Source organism: Fundulus heteroclitus, unplaced genomic scaffold (assembly GCF_011125445.2).
Source record: "Fundulus heteroclitus isolate FHET01 unplaced genomic scaffold, MU-UCD_Fhet_4.1 scaffold_73, whole genome shotgun sequence".
Classification (NCBI taxonomy): domain Eukaryota; kingdom Metazoa; phylum Chordata; class Actinopteri; order Cyprinodontiformes; family Fundulidae; genus Fundulus; species Fundulus heteroclitus.
This window is the reverse complement of record NW_023397175.1, coordinates 845,766-858,670: the sequence shown is the minus strand read 5'-3', so window position 1 is coordinate 858,670 and position 12,905 is coordinate 845,766.

Below are 12,905 nucleotides of genomic sequence, written 5' to 3'. Positions count from 1 at the left end.
TGACTAAAATTAAGTTTAACATTTTATTCAAACATCTAATTGAAGCTGTTAGATATTTAAATAAAGACATAATTATTTCACCTAATAAATATTTATATCTGTAGTATGTGAAAAGTACACAATTTTCAATAGTTTATATCCTTCTAGTCAAATGAAATATGTGATGGTTAAAGTAATTTCTGTAATAAAGTCATCTTCAGTGTTACTTTTACATTGGCATCACACCTGGGTTATGGCTACCATGATGGACTTGATTTTTTTCCCCCTGAACTCCACCTTTCTTTGCATATGCCCTCATTAGGTTTGCAGAAAGACCATCAAGCACAGAGAAGAATTTGGACTCCAAATGGATCGTTGTGATCGCTTAAACTCTGCACTCACCTACAAAAGCAGACATAAAACTCCTTTTGGCATGGTACCATAATTTTTGGTACATGATATATCAGTTCTGTTTAAGATACAAGGATTCATGGTATATTTATTTATCTACACATGAGCTTCTTTTGCCAGAAGGACAACTAAGGTTGTAATTGTTGGCTTTCCCCTCCCCCTCCGCGCAAAACTAGAGGAGCAAAACTGTGACATTTCTGGGGTTCCGTTTGTGCCTCTTGGCAGCAGCCCCTACACTGCATATAGGCTTTTTTTTTGTTGCACAAAATGGACCTAACATATGTGGTGCAGCCATAAATTTGAACTTACCAGTTATATCACAAAAAGCTAGCTGCCTTAACTTTACCGAAAAGAAAAGGACACGCCTCTTACAACAAAACCGTGCTATCGAGCAGGGTTATTTCACGGAGTAATTCGTTGTCATAATTGGACTCAGGGTAAAGGCTTCAGAGCTTTCTGAAATGGAAAAGCCAGGGTATGGAGAAATTTACCCCAGAATTATTCTGAATATCCACTAACTCAGCTTTCTGAAATGGGGCGCTGGTGTCACAATTGTAAGTTATGGTGTTTATTTATTTATTTACTTTTTTTACTAAACAGCTAGCAGCCTTACTTCTTGATTAGGCTTAAGCACACAGAATATCAAATGAAGTAGTTTGGATTATTTAGGTTTAGAAATCCAACTCTAATTGGACAACCCTGATTGATATACAGCCCCCATAGATTGAAGCATAAATCTGTTTTCTCCTTTCAGTATACTTTTACCTAAAGAAGAGCTCCAAACATTTATAAATTACATTTTACCTAAGTCATAATCATAATTTCATTGCATTTTGCGTAACACTCACACAAATGAAGATCAGATTTAATGTTTCATCTCTTAGTTTCCGAGTAAAGAGACACCACTGTAATAAAATTTGAAAAAAAAAGGAATTGGCCTCTATTATGCTTCTTCTAACATTAGAAAAGGTAAAATTATGAAAATAGTTCTCTCTGTTTTCATTCTGTTCCTCTACAATAAGGGCAATGATGTCTATGATATCCTATTCATATAATTTAATTACCTCCCAATAAATCCAAGTTTATAATAGCATTTGTTTTCTATTCATGATTCTTTATCTCGTGCATTATTTGAATTCATATTAATCATCATTTGCTTGTTGCTCTCTGAATGCTTTGAACGTTATAGACATTTAGATACGTCAGCTCGTAATAAGCTAGGTTTTTGGAAAGCAAAAACAAGGACTTTGGTAAATGTTCCCAAACTATTTTCCATATGACATGTAACAAATGTTCTGTAGTTAACAGATGTACCAGAGTTAAAAATCTGAAAAAATAAAAGGCACACACTTTAACAGGTTGCTGAGACACCTTTGGATACATTTTCCTTTAGTCCATCATCCCATGTCTAAACTTGATAGTATTTGGCCACTCTACCTCACACCAGTTCTCCAAATTTTGTAAATTATGAAGACATCTCTTGTCCACAGCCCTCCAAGTCAAACTTTTTTTTCTTTTCATCACACCCTAAAATATTCTCCAAGGTTTTGGGAAATCTTGCCAACCTTATATCTTTAATTTGTAAGCCTACTTCTAACCTTATACATATGGAAAATATGGTGGTCTTCTGACAGCTTTCATGATCACTTTATGTCTCATCTTTTCACCACATCTTCTCAGGTTATCATTGCCTGTCTTTACTGGGCAATGGTACAATACAGTTTAGCTGTCCTGGCTTCGCTAAGCACTGTGACTTTCAGCAGTAACTCAGCTATACAGGTAGCTAAACACTTTCCCATCCGTCCACCAAGAAGCACTCCATTTGGTTCTTTAGCAGGGTTTAATGAGAATTGTGTAAAACTGCAACACACATAGGTACAGAGAAAAATGAAAGCTAGCTAGGCTAACACATGTAGAAATGTCTATCTTTACATAAACCATGTAAACGGATTACATATTATGATTTATGTGACAAGCACATTAGAACAGTACTTACAGACGATGCTGTTTTCCCTTTCTTGCATTTAAATAAAAGAAAACACAACAAAAGGGCCTTCTTTCTGAGCACATGGATCAACAGGCCTTTTTCCTTTCGGTAAACAAAGTGTAGTGATAAAAGTGACCTCAAGATGGCGTCAGTGAACCAGTAATAGACCAAATATAACGTTTGTCACTAGGTGGCCTCAGTAGGTGAACTCAACATTGAATAACATTAAACTAGACAGGTTTCACTACAATAGCAATGCAGATTATTTTATACACTTCTCCTGACTGGTACCTTTATAGAATGAGATCATTGTAACCTTCCTAACCTCTTTGCAATATTGCTTTACCTAAAGGATGTTAATCAGAAAAAGTGAGACAAATCAATCTAGGTCAGTTTCAACGTTATTTCCAGTTAATGAGATTCTTCAGTCTATCTGCCAGGCAAGTGTTTGCTCCCTAGTGAATAAAACAGATAAGCCTCACCTTCTGTGTACAAGAAACTTGGACTTCCATGGATCTGTTGCCCTGCTTCATTGAAATGTGGCTCAGAGAACACATGCCGGACTGCGCACTACAGATGCTGAGCTTCCAGCTATTTTCACTAGACTGGAACATAGAGCTCTTGGTGGAAAAAGAGAGGAGGTGAAATCTGCTTTTCCAAAAAAAAAAGGTTTGTGTTCTTATGTGTTGTCTCTGTGTTTCAGAAGCCATATAGTCGTCGCCTGGATTCATTTTTTATAAACTGCAAACCCTTTTTATTCTCCAAGAGGGTTTCTCCTAGTTTATTTTGCCTGGTTTTTACATCCCACCCCAAAGCTGTACTTCAGATGCAGAAAAGCAGCTGTCTGACCTGATAACAGATGTGGAAAAAAAACACCCACTCTCTGATTATTGTTCTTCGGGATTTTAACAATACAAACCTCTGCAATGAACTTCCACAATACAGACAGCATTTACAAGTTTTTAAATCTGTTGTATGGAAAAAAAACTATAAATAGTAAGTCTGCTGTGCATGAGTGTCATGTTACTTGCTATTTTTTTTTTTCATTTTTCTGTACATCCTAAGCCGGGTCTGCCTCAAAGGTAATTTCACCTTGGTAACACCTGGTGACACTAAATTCTTCTTGAATCTTGAATCGAGCTGAGCTGGTCCTTCACCCAGCACTGCTGTGCTTCATGCTCCAGCGCAAAGGGACGCTCTATCTTTTTTTTTTTTTTTACAAATTCAAAGTTTGGGCTGTTTCTCCACTGCATCTGTTGCTGATGCTTCAGCAGCCAGCTGATTGGACCATGCATGTCTCTGCTGTAATGGGGTGCATGACTGAGCATTAAAAGTTTGTTCCACTATTTGTAGTTTATGTTTGACTTATCCAAAAAAATTTCATTTGATTTATTTGCTTTGGTGCATTCATTTAATTTACTAAGTGTTTTTCTTTTTGGTTTGTTTATTAATTTGCTTTATCTTTAAATTATTCCATGTTTTGTTTTTGCACATCTGTCTGCGCCTCACACCCTCCTTCTTTTTTAGGGAAGGAGCAGAATGCCTTAATGATCCTGTGGTTTTTAAACAGTATATCTGTTTTAGTTGAATTGTTAATAAAATTTCATAATAATTTCATAGTGTTTTATCTTTGCAGCCCTATGTTTTACATTAGTATTGGGCTTATCGCAAAGAGTAGACGTAAAAACAGTGTCATGATGCAGCCTTGTCTTCTGCACCATGGAAATATTATCGGCACGTTTCACCCTCCATACACCCCAGTCTCGTCTCCACCTTAGTAATCATCCACACCTGTCAGTCATCAATCAGCCAGCATTCAGCACACCTGTCAGCCTCACTATTTAAGCTCCCTGTATTCAGTCCTTCATTGTTGGTCCGTCTGCTAATTCCTGTTCACTTCTGCCAACTACAGTTTCTGCTGCTTACCTCATCCAGTTTCCATGCAGCCCGTAGTCCCTTCATCTCCGCCTGCCTGCTGTGGTTCTGGTTCTGATCTCACTCCGACCTTGCAATTATCCATTCTGTCGTGCTGCTGGTCAAGTCTCCATCCAAGTCTCCATTCTGTCGTGCCGCTGGTCAAGCCTGGTTCCAAGTCTCCATTCTGCTGTGCTTCTGCTTCTGCTGCCTCCATGCTCTGGTTCCGTCCTGCTTGCTGGTTACTGCCTTCACCATCCTCCTGCTTCAGCTCAGTACAGACCCTTGGTTCCTTCCTCCACAATCCTCAACCTACAATAAACTGTTAAACTTAACTCTGTTTTGGTTGTGTTCGGGTTAAATAACAAATCATCCTGCTGTAATTGCAGATATTGGGAAATATCTGATTGTTTTCAGACGTTTGTAATGTCCTTGGCGGTGAGCTAATGAGAGGCAATGGGAGTACAAGCTAGGATATGAGGAAACATCTGGACGGAGACCTTTACAATGTTTATCTGTAGTGTCCAAAAGATCTGTCAACTAGTAAGATTAATCTGTCTGTTTTTGTGCTTTGAGCTGAACTGTTCCCAGAAATACAGAGCAGATCTGCCAAGAGAGATCACGCATACACGCATGAGTGTTTCGAGAATGTTCAGCACATGCACAATAACGATGTACCGAAGCGCACACAGGCACAAATGTCGGCCTATAAAAAGGCATGTCCATTGTATGTAATCATAACTTTTTGCTCTCATCCTTTGGTGTTTGTTTATGTAAGTTGAAATCCTGTTGGCAAGCAGAGAGGCCTCGTCTTCCCCAGAGTCTTCTTTCTATTTTAAGGTTCAGTAGTTAAATAATCTCCCACATAATCAGACAGATTCCACCTCACCTTCACGCAAATACACACACAAACAAGATCAGCAATCTTCTGAGAGAAACAAGTAACTTGCTCCATGAAAACAAGCCGAAAAGTAGCTCAACGAGCAAACCACCACACTGTGATACAGAGGCAGCTTCTAATCATTACAAATGCATGTATATAGCATGGCATTTATACACAAAAATTATTTGTCAAGGAGGATGGGTCAAAAATGTGACTTAACATTCAAAAACAAGCCCAAAAAAACTGTAAAAGTTGCACGAAGCAAACTCTCTTACAGGTTTATGGGAAGAAGAGGAAGGCCTCTGAAGACAGAAATCAGACCAGAGCATATTTGGAAGATTCTTTCACATTATTCCCCTGAGGAGTAGAAGAGCAGATTAGATGGTCTTCTGCATGCAAGCGACTTTAGAAAAAGACAAGCCCAAAGTCATTTATAATACGCAACACTGAAGCTCACTGACACACATAAACACCCCTCATGGATTGTATGATGTTTCCATGCCACTGTCAAAAAGCCAAATGAACATAGCCTACTTGCAGAGACGTTGCAGCCACCGGTATGAGGTCTGGACATTCAAGTGTTGGCTCCTACCATTGACAAAATGTAGACACCACACATACAGTAGGTGTATATGGTCAGGTTCCATGGTTAAGTCCTCTCATTTACAAGCTAATATCCAACACTGACAATTCTCGGCAATCCTTTGGGGTTTAGGAAACTTTAAAAAAGATGAAAACCATAATTATATTGCAAGTCACTCCAGCAGTTACCAACGCAGCAGTGTTTTGTTGTTACCATAATATGTTTACTGAGGCAATATATTTAGGACTCAAACAAGTAAACTATTCAAGCTTTGCCACTCTAAGTTTGTCTAAATCTAATTTGGCCATGGCGCATGCACACTGTTCTAAATTTAGCAATTTGACGTAATTTGAGAAAAGAACATCAGTCAATTGGGATCATATATAGCTCCTACTAAACCTTGATTTTAGGTACTTAAAAACCAGACTTGAAAACTCAGTAATGTAAATGCTCTTAACACGGTAGAGTGGGGTGGAGGTGGAGCCTGTGGAAACGGGGCAGTACAAGCTGTACAAATGAAGACCCAACAAAGACTGTACTTCCTGTGGCAACTCAAGAAGCTGGTAATCTTCAACACTGCCATCGTTCCGTCTGTCCTGTGTTTGTTAATCACTGTGAGGTTTCCAAAACACAGGAAAACCGCACACTGCCATCACACAATTCGGTCTGCAGAAAAGATCATTGAGGCTGACCTTCCCTCCACCCAGGTCAGGACTTGTACAGGTCTGGGCTCAGGCAAAAGGCTGCTTACACCTCTGTAGACCCCACACATACAGCACACAAAGTGTTTAGACATTTATCTTCAGGTCGGTGCTACAGAGCCCTTTTTGCCAAAACAGCAGCCACATAGACAGTTTCTTCCCCAAGACTGTCAATCCGATGAACACAGTGGACACCTTACAGCCTGATTATTCACCTACACTGTTGTGAAAAAATATGTCTATTGCATCTTCACAACCCACAACCTCCCCTTTTTCCTTTTTCTCCCAAAAGAAAAGCATACTGCTTTTAACTGTACACCACATATCTGTAAAATGTGAGCCATGTAACCGGAGTCGAAATTCATGATTGTGCACGCTGTTGTGGCCAAATAAAGATGATTCTGATTCACTGTAGTTGATGGTAAGCGTTGAAGCCCCACCTCCATTTCAGTGTGTGCGTATGTAAGAATATATATATATATATATATATATATATATATATATATATATATATATATATATATTAGGGCTGGGCAACGATTAAAATATTTAATCGCGATTAATCGCCCTGATTAATCGCGATTAATCGCGATTAATCGCATTGTATTTACAAACTCCAAGAATGAATTCAAAAGTAGTGTAAAGAGCACTTTTATTTTAATGTTCTGCTGCCATATGAACAAAAGTGTTGTAACATTTGTAGCACTTATTTTATACTGGATATTTTCAACCCATCTATTGAATTTAGTGCACTAGTTGATCTTTTCTTCATAAGAGAACAGCAAGCACTGCAGCCAAAATATTGCCTTTTTTGACCTCCTGTATATTAGCCAGTCCCTAAGCTTGATGTATCATGAAACTGTTGACCTTTTGGGTTTTGTGGTTTTTATTTTATTATTACAATTAAATAATAATAATAATAATAATAATAATAATAATAATAATAATAATGTAATGTTCAGTGTTTTTTCGCTAATCCACCTCTTATATATTTCAATCCTTATGTAATTTTGTCTGTGTTGTGTGCACCTGCCTGTTGCTTTAATCCTATAAATTTCCCCGTCGTGGGATAAAAAAAGGATTAGCTAATGTTATCTTATCTTAAATAACACTTTTTAATATATGTACTGGGTTCTTTCAAGGTCTTAATTACATGTTATGTGTGGGCTCCAGTAACATCCATCCATCCATCCATCCATCCATCCATCCATCCACTGATCTACCTGGATGTTCCCTGGAGGACTGAAACGCCTCAGTCAGAGACGTCTGTCTGTGGGTCTGTCGGGGCAGTGAGAGAAGTTTCGTCTCCTCTCTCCGTTTCTGGGGCTCGACGTTTTCATGTTTTTTCACGTGCTTAGATAAATTTGTTGTGTTTCCACTGAAATGAACCGGCTTTTTACGAAACATACAGCTTGATTTCATTTACGGTATTAAAATAAAGCCAAACGGTGCTACTTCCCGTGTTCATGTTTTTTCGCTGCTGCGCTCTCTCTCAGCTGTTTGTGTGTTAAGTTTGTGTGGGAGCTGAGTGGGCGGGCCAGGCTGAGCCTGCGTGCTGATTGGCTGGCGCCGCTGAGCCATGTACGAGAGAGGAGGGGGAGCGAGAGAGTGCTGCCGTGACAGCGCGCTGCAGTCAGCGCGCGTGCTGACTGACACTGACGGAAGGCATGTGAGCAACATGCGTTAATGCGCGATAAAATAAATATCGCCGTTAATAGTCTAATGAATTAACGCGAAATTAACGCGTTAACTTGCCCAGCCCTAATATATATATATATATATATATATATATATATATATATATATATATATATATATATATATATATAGATAGAGAGAGAGAGAGATAGAGAGAGAGAGAGAGAGAGAGAGAGAGAGAGAGAGATTCCTTCACTACAGCCAGATTCAACTTCACTCTGTTTTTTCCTGAATGAGAATCTCTCTGCTGAGTAAACAATTTACTCTGACGATGGACCAAATGTAGATTTCAAACTTTAATCTGATCAATGAGTGAAGCTTAGTAGCAGCAGCTGCAGACTGAAGACTCCAGGTATGAAAGGACAAACCTGTGGTTGTGGGTGAGGAGATTTCTGCATCGCCTTTACTTTTCTCAAGTAAACCTGCCGCAGCCTGCTGTGCTATTGCACAAAGCTATTATTCATAAGGCTGCCAGTATTTAGGTTAGACCAAACACGTTGCACTCTGCAGCTTCAAATGAAAATCAAAGAAAATACAAAAGAAAACTCACATATACATGTTGCACTGAGAGGACAGGAACATCTCATTCTTTACAAGCTGCTGTAATAATGTAAAATTATTTTTCATGGACCAGGAGCAAATGATACTGATGTTTGGAAGTCTGCATTGTAAGACAAGATGAAGACTCACACAAACGTTCACCATTAAAAAATAGCACTTGATAACTCAATTTGTTCACATCAATGTGGACAACATTCAGCATTACTCATTTAATCCTGACATTTGAATTCAAATGGAGTTATTTCATTAGAAATAATTTAATCAAAAAATAACCTAATATTCATGCTAATATATTGTACCGATTACTCTCATAAAGAAAGAAACAAAGTAACAACTAATTAAAGAACACCCTGAAGGGAACTGAAAATGGACCTTAAAAATATCATTAGCTGATTAGAGATCAAACATGATCAAAGGCATAATCCGTGTGTGTTTCCAAAGGAACAAACCGTAGTGGAAGCTGGATAAATCAAAAGGAAGAACTTTAAGGGCTGGCAAGGTCCGGCACCAGAACAGCCTGATATAAACTGATAAGATGCCTTATTTTTGAATTGGGTCCTGCACCACCTCTAAAAACAGACAAAAAAAAAAAAAAAAGGTTTGTGTTTCCATGAAGGTACTGGCAGTTTCGTCTGGGACAGGATGTTCGGTGTAAGTGGGCAAGACCCAAATAAAGGTGGTTAAGAAAAGAGGCAGGGCAGACGTCCCAAAACACTTTGTCCAAAGCAGTGAGAAAAAAAGCTACGGTTCAAAAACAGAAACAATCAGTAGTTGGTTTTGCACCGTTTCTACTAAGTTTAGCTTAGATGCAGGTCATTAGTTTCTTAGAAGATGAAGGTCCAGATGAAGCTTCTTCAGAAGAGGTTCAACGTAAGCTGTCTTTACAAATGTTGGTATATCACCAGTGATTTAATTTACAGACTTAGGCCAAAAAGTATTACTGCACAATATCAAGTGCAGTAACAGGAGGGAGAAGTGGTTTAGGATAACAGATTTAAACATTGATCTTTTGAGGAAATAAATCATTTTGGACCTTATGATAAGAAGTGCTTTGTCATCAGGTTTGTTTGGATTTTGAAGGTTGAAAGGTCTCTTATTTAATATTTTCTTCACTGTAAAGCTCAGTGTTACAGACAAACATTTAGGCCAACATACCACTGAGACTCACTATTTTTGTTAGGGTTTAGTTCCTGTTTTCCAGTTTGTGCCCCAATAAGATAATTGCTTGATTAATTATATTAATTCAAACCTGTTGCTCGACATCCATTGATATTTACTATGAATTAGATTTATTTCAAAGTGTGAAATCTGTAGGTTATTTTGCCAACAGCACTGCAAAAATTTAAAAAGAAACCCATCTGGTTTTAAAATTGTACTTTGAAAACTGGGCTTAAATGAATAAATAATAAGTTAATAAAATTCTAAATTCCTTAACAAAGCTGGCATATTTTTAGCTTTCCAAGAACCCGATGTGGGATTTTATTTTGGGATTCATCTAATTGCTATGATGAACAAGCCTGTATTGTCAGGATTTTGTTTTACGATGAACTCAGAACACACACGCAGGACAAAAGTTTGAGAGGTTTATTGTAGGGTAGATGATAGTGGGAGATGTAACCGGAGATACAGAAATACGGAGGCTCAGGGGTGCAGGTGAGGGCAGGAGCCGACAGCCTGGAGAGAGAGTCCAACGAGGCTGGATGGCATGGCACAGAGCAGAGCTTTCTCAGAGCGGCTAGTCAGGTTAGCTGATCTCTGGAGACACCAGAACACAGAGCAGAACTTCCCAGGAACAGTAGTGAGGCACAAAGTCTTTAAACGAGTCAGGACTAACCTTAATGAAACAACAGAAATTGATCTTCCAAGATGAGGTTGAGGACTGACATGGAGTGGACGATAATAGAAGACGGACCAGCACTAGAGTGAGGCAGAGGGAGGTTTAAATAGGAAGACAAACAGGTGAAATGCATCTGACTGAATAATTACTAACAGGTGTGAGTGGAAGGGAAGGAGGAAACTAAAAATTAACAATGAATAAGGTCAAAACATAACTAAAACCCAAACAAGGTGGCAAAACTGAGAATAATAGTAAACCAAAGCCGAATCAAAACTAAACCATGACATCTATAAGCAGCACTGTATTGACCTGAAAAGTACAGATGATCTAACAACTTTTTATGTTGGACCAGAGAATATGGTATTTATTTTTTTTGGACCCTTGTGTAGATACGTTGGATTCAATGTCACTGAAGGTATCTTAGAAATATTTTATCAAGGCTTGTTCTGCCCAATGTGACAGAAACCATTAAATTACCATTAATTTGGGCAACTTCCATGATAAAGAGGGCCAAATTTTTTTCAGCACGACCATTGGAGGGCCACATGACCACGCACTTCAAATAATTGGATATGAAAGACACTACAAATGATACTCAATAAGAACAAATTTTATATGAATTTATATCTGTATTTTTACTGCACCAACATACAACTATTTTCTGCACATAAATGCATTTTAATATGTCCTTAAGCAAAAGACAAACCGTTTGCTTTAAAAGGAAAAGTGCAAAAAGGAATTTGAACTTCTTCATATCAAAGAACAAAAATTTTGCTTAAAAAACTTATTGCAAATAGTTTCTGTGTATAAAATAAATGCATTTTAACATGTCTTTCATAAGCATCAAAGACAAAACATTTGCTTAAAAAAGTGCAAATGTGAACTTTCATAACAAAGAACAAAAAAGTTTTAAAAAACTGATTGCAAATAGTTTCTGTGTATAAAATAAATGCATTTTAACATGTCCTTCATAAGCAACAAAGACAAAACATTTGCTTAAAAAAGTGCAAAGCTGAACTCTTTCATAACATAGAACAAAAAAGTTTTTAAAAAACTGATTGCAAATAGCTCACATTCAATAATAGCAGAGAACTAGACCATAGAGGCCCAACATTTATAAAAGCTAATGAGAGAGCTGTGGTTTGGCCTGCTGGCTCACAATGGATTAGATGTCAATGCATATCAAATGAACCAGTGTTTTATCGGTGAGTCTTATTCTTTCTTTGGATTTTATGTGCTTCATGGTGGAAAAACTGCTCTCGCAAATGTAAGTGCTTCCAAACAAACTGGCCATTAAAAGGGCAAAATCTCGGAGACGTGGAAAACGGGCTTCAGGAAGAAGACTCCAAAATGAAATTCCCCTCTCGTTGCGCTTTGCTTGAAAAAAAAAAACAGGTCTGCCTGCATCTCGCTGAGTTCGAGCTGCAGCTCTGATGGTTGCGCGCTGACCACACCAGAAAGGGGGTCTGTGAATAGCGCAATTCGTGGTTGCATCTCATGGAAATCTTGGAAACGATTGTTGAATTGCTCCTGTAATTTTTCGAGGTCTGCTCTGTATTTCTGGATTTGTTTTCGCACTGGGTGCTCTCTTTGTGAATCTCAGCACACGCGGGAAAATGTGCCAGATTTGCAGGAGGGGAAGAAAAGCCATCAATGAAGAGCTCAAGCTTGCGCTGAAATGCGGTCATCTGAGAATAGAGATCACACACTGCTTGATCTCTCCCCTGTAAGAGTGTGTTTGTTGATTGAGATGCGCGCTGACGTCTGTCAGAAAGGCTATGTCACAAAGAAACTGTATCTTTGAGCATACCGGAGTATACACTTGTATCGCCACTAATGCTGTTCTCCAAGAACGCTGGTATTTCCGAGCGCAGTGCAAAAAAACGCTCCAGACACTTTCCTCGACTCATGCACCTAATATCCGTATGCAGTTGTAAATCCCCATATTCGGCATCCACTTCATCCAGAAAGGTGATGAACCCCCGGTGACCTAGCGATCTGTTCCCTCCTCGGATGATATTAGTGACTTTTGTCACCAAATCCATAACGTGGCCAAAGTTCAATGTCTTTGCGCAGAGGGCTTCCTGTAAAGATTAGAAAAAAAATAGTTGCGGTTAGGAAATATATTGTTTGTATGTCGTTCTATTTTATGTAATCACGGCACAACAGTTCTACAGTAGCCTACATCTCACAATTAATGTGATGCTACTCATCTGATGAATGATAGGGCAGTGCAGTATAGGGCAGTTTACTCCGCTCTGCCTGAGTAGCCCCGCGAAACCTCTGTGTCTTCTCTACATTACAGATGCGCCATCCGTAACAACAGCTGAGAGCTTTTCAAAGCCACCATA